General features: G+C 42.4%; 1 pseudogene; it reads right to left on the reverse strand.

The window, feature by feature from the left end:
• Positions 1 to 1,617: 1,617 nt before the first annotated feature.
• On the reverse strand, positions 1,618 to 2,180 carry LOC102015986 (annotated as a pseudogene).
• Positions 2,181 to 4,761: the final 2,581 nt, after the last annotated feature.

A 4,761-nucleotide genomic window follows, 5' to 3' on the forward strand; every position in this document is an offset into this window, starting at 1 on the left:
GCCAGCCTGGGCTACAAAGTGAGTTCAAGCCCATCCTGAACTGCATCTCAAGACCCTGTCTCAAAAAGATGACCAAAAAAAAAAAAAAATAGAGGCAGCACAACACCAAAGGCCAGACTCTTAGCTGCTACTCTTGTCTTCTGCTTCTATATAATATACTTCTAAAATTTCCTCTTGTATTAAGCCAGAATCTGCCTCCCTGAATATTTTTAAATTTTTAAAACTTAAGTGAGCCATGATTATTAGGTTCTGGTGATACAGAATACAGAAAAGCCACAGTGTCTCAGACATGAAACAATTTGGAAAGCACAAAGGAGGAGCGAGGTTTGGGAATGATGCTAACACAGACGTGAAGACTGCATTGGAGTTCACCAGACAGACAAGGAGAGGTGGCGTCCTCCAGGAGGGCCTCCCAGCCCTAACCCTTTAAATCATCCACCCGGCAAGCATTACACGGTAGGGAACAAAAAAGGTAGCAGACAGCAGCCCTGATGACCAGCATATCCGTACCATCCTTCTGTTAGTACATCCCTCATGGTTCCTAGATTAGGAATCCACGATTCCCTGCACCAGTTTCACCCTCGGGACCTCTTGTCTGACAGCCCACTGGGTCCGCTTTGGCTTACTGAGTTCAGGCCTCCCTGTTTGACTTCCATTCATCAGAGGCAAATTTCCAGTACACCAGGGGCTGCAGAGCTAACAAGACTTAGCTCAAAAGAACTCCAGCCTGGCCATCCAGGAGGAGAGGAAAGGAGAATCAGACACAGACACGTATATGAAATAATGTGGCATGTACAACAGGTAATTGTGTGTGTGTACTAGATTTTAGGGATAACAGGAGAGTCACAATGAGGCCAAAAAGTTAGATATATTTTTAAATTTTTATTTCTCTCCAGCATTATTGAAGTACAGTTAGCAAAAATTGAATATATTTACAATGTGCAGGCCAGGGATATAGCTCAGCAGTATAAGTGCCTGCCTGGCAAGTGCAAGGGCCTGAGTTGATTCCTAGTACCAAAAAAATGTACAATGTGGTGTTTTGATATATGTATAATACATTGTGAAATTATTACCACAAGCCAGCTGGTAAAATTTATTTTTAAAATTCAAACATCTATAAGTAATACAGGGTGACACTTTTTAAAAAAATTTAGGAACTGCCCTGTTAAGAGCCTTGGAGTCAGTTGTGTTATCACGTGCTTAAGCAGCAAAGCAGTCCAGGAGGGTATATGGCCTAGTCTGTTGGGGTCCACAAATTCACAATGGCTAGTTTTACATACTTCCCTAAGTGATGAATGGAGGCTTGTGATTTTTGGTATCTCCCTTTTGAGATTTCCCATTATCCCATTAGGGGTGGGCCAACCTCTCAAGCATAGTAAGACCCCTAAGACTAAGACTGCTAAGACTAAAGACACTCCAGGACAAAATCCTCATCAGCTTAATATCACTACAACCCTCTGAGTCATCAAGAAGCCCCTCAATCAATAAATGCCATGGTTCTGGCTGCCTCGTGGCTTTTTGTTCCTCATGAACAACTGATCATCCCAGATCCTGCTGTACCACCATTTTGTCTCACTTTCTTTTTTTTCTCTCTCTTTTCTTAACTTCTATTTGCATTTATTTTATGCTTAATTTATTCCCATGGCATAAGTTTTTGTTCAGTTTCTTCCGGGATATCTTTTTCTTCTGTGCAGCTTCCTCCTCTGGTTTAGGAACAATTTGTTCCTTTTCAGTAAAGATCATCTCAATGTGGCAGGGGGAGCTCATGTATGGGTTAACCCGGCCCTGACCCTTGCAAGTATGGTGCTGCATCTTGGGTGCTTTATTCACCTGGATGTGTTCAATGACCAGAGAATCTACCTCTAAACCGTTAAGTTCAGCATTACTCTCTGCATTTTTAAGCATGTGCAGCAAAAATTCAGTGCTCTCTTTGGGCCACCGACCCTGTGTCCAGCCCCACTGTTTGGCCTGGGCACACCTACCAACTCTACCAGAATACCAGAATGGCATATATTGCTTCTTCAATGTGACGGCCTTCAGATACGTGGTGGCCTTTCAGATATGCATCCCCTTGATGGCCTGGGCAGTTTCATGAGTGTTCTTAAAGTGAACATGAAGATTTGAGTCTCTTGATTGCATGATTTTGTGGGGTTTTCTGGGTCAAGAGAGTAGCGAACCATTTTCACAGGTCACCTCAGGCCACTTCTTTTCTTTCGGCCATGTACCATAACACCTAGCAGGAGACTGGGGCTCACTGCAGGGCTTTCTGCTACTAGTCTAACTCTGCTCTGAACCAGGCTAGCTGGGTGTAGAGCTTACCTCTGTCTTCTTACTGAAAGACCTCAGGAAATTATTTCAAAGTAGGGATGTTACGAGGAGTCAAAAAGAAAATAACATGTCAAAGTAGTGTATGGAACCACAGAAAGCTCACAAAGTATTATTATTATTATTTTGATTATACTTACTGTTTTGTATTTAAGTGGGCTAAATATAAAACAGCAGTGGAGGGTTAGGTTTTACCTTTCAGCAATATGCAAGAAGAGTTTGTATCTTTCAGATCAGCTGAGACCTCTGAAGAGTTAAAGGGTGGTAGCCTCAACAATGGGGATGGAAATATCATTTACAACATATATCAAGTGCCCTGAAGTTAAGGCTAGGAGCACTGAGGACAGAGAGAAGGGGACCCCAGGAGATAACTGGGGGATAGAATGGGCAGCCTTCTGTCTTAGACCACTGCAAGGATAATATGAGCATTTGCCATAAGAGGGGCAGGGGAACTACTCATCAAGGGGAGCGTTTTAGCACTGAAACAAAGTATAGGACTGTGGTTTTTGTTTGTTGTGGGTTTTTTTGTGGATTGGTTTGGTTTGGTTTGGTTTGGTTTGGTTTGGTTTGGTTTGGTTTGGTTTGGTTTGGTTTGGTTTGGTGGTACTTAGCCCAGGGACTTTGCCCTGAGCTACATTCCCAGCCCTTTTTTATTTTGAGACAGGCTCTTGCCAACCCACTTAAATTGCTAAAGCTGGGCTTGAATTTGCAATCTTTTGCCTCAGCCTCCCACTGGGCTGGGATTATAGGTGAGCAGTACTATGCCCAGCAATGACTGTGTGTGTTTTATATGTGCTGCGGAAGCGAGCACATGACTGTGTTTTGTACCTAGTAAATTTGTAATGTTCAACTGAAAATATAAGATTAGTGGTAAATATGTGGACCTGAAACTTAGAGAAGATCTCAGGGAAAATTTTAAACATGGGAGTCGTCATTGAGAAAAATATACTGAGTACCTATGATGTGCCAAACTATTCTGTAAGATTCTAGCGATGTAATTGGGCCCACACTCCAGTTGGGAATAGGAACGAGTTCTCCCTTTACAGTGAGCTAGGCAACAGAGGGGCAGAGCCAGCAGGAGATACTACATGTTCCTTCAGCTAATAATCTGGCCCTCTTTTAAACCAATGTGTTTTTTTTTTAACTTTAAATCAATAACAAAATGGGTACTTAGTACTTCTTCACAGATACTGAGGCTATAGCTAAGTGGCAGAGCATTCGCCTAGCAAGCATAAGGCCCTGGATTCAGATCCCCACAAACAAACAAAAACCTTGTTCTTACAGACAAGGTAGAGCTCTGAGACTGGGTGGAGCTGGGATTCCTCAGGTGTCACCTATTAACCTCCACTCCGCAATTCAGCTCAGCTCTCAGATTTACATACTTCCTAGTGTTTCTCAATGAAGGTTTTATTAGCATGTTGGGTGGGACAATTTCTCCTTCTGTGGGATGGTTGGTCCCCATACATTATAATACCTCCCCGTGTCAATTGAGCTCCCAGCCACACTGACATCAACAACCACCTTTGACTACATGTTTTCAAGTGCGTAGGGTTGAGAAGTGGGTGTCTACATTGACAATGTTTGCTTCTCATGTCCCTTGGAAAACACCAGGTATACCCATACCAACCTGTTTACCGGCGCCTTACTATCTCATGAAGTATATTCCCTGAGAGAAGTTCTGATACGTAAAATATTGTCCTTATTATATTTTCAATACTTAGTAACTGCCAGTGCCTTCTATAAATTCATAGTCAAGATCTCACCTGCTCTGCATCACAAATTTCCTTGAGTCACTTACAAGGGCATTGAATCTGGTCTTTACAAGTTATGGAAAACTTCACAAGAGGGGCAAAATCTAAGCTGAGACTCAAAAGCCAATTAGACTCAAATGGCATGAAAAAATAGTCCACACAGAGTACTGTGTTTTGGTTTGGATGTCTTTTATCTCCTCATGGTCTGGAGGCTGGGTTCTGAGGGAGGCAATATGAGAGGTAATGAAGCTTAAGAGGCCGAGTCTACTGAGAGATCCTTAGGTCTTTGAAAAGGTACCCCAGAAGGGATTGTGGGATCCCAGCTTCTTAGATTTTTTTTTGAGCTCTGTATGATGGAACTATGGTTGTAGCTCCTGGTAGAACACTTGCCTAGCATATGGAAGGCTCTGGGTTTGATCCCCATTATTAAAAAAAAGAAAGAAAGAAAGAAAAGAAAGGTATGATTGCTTCCTCCTGAGCACACTGCCACTGTTTGCCATCTAGTCCTTGCTGCAGCCAGAACTGGGTCTGGGTTTTAGCACTGAAACAAAGTGTAGGACTGTGTTTGAACTTTTAACCGCCATACTGTGAGCTAAATAAGTCTTTTTTTGTTTATAAAGCTAGCTTGCCTGAAGTATAGTATTTTGTTACAGTAGTGTGGAAAAACTACTACGACATGGTAGAA

Source organism: Chinchilla lanigera, unplaced genomic scaffold, assembly GCF_000276665.1.
Source record: "Chinchilla lanigera isolate Chin_1 unplaced genomic scaffold, ChiLan1.0 scaffold00040, whole genome shotgun sequence".
Taxonomy (NCBI): Eukaryota; Metazoa; Chordata; class Mammalia; order Rodentia; family Chinchillidae; genus Chinchilla; species Chinchilla lanigera.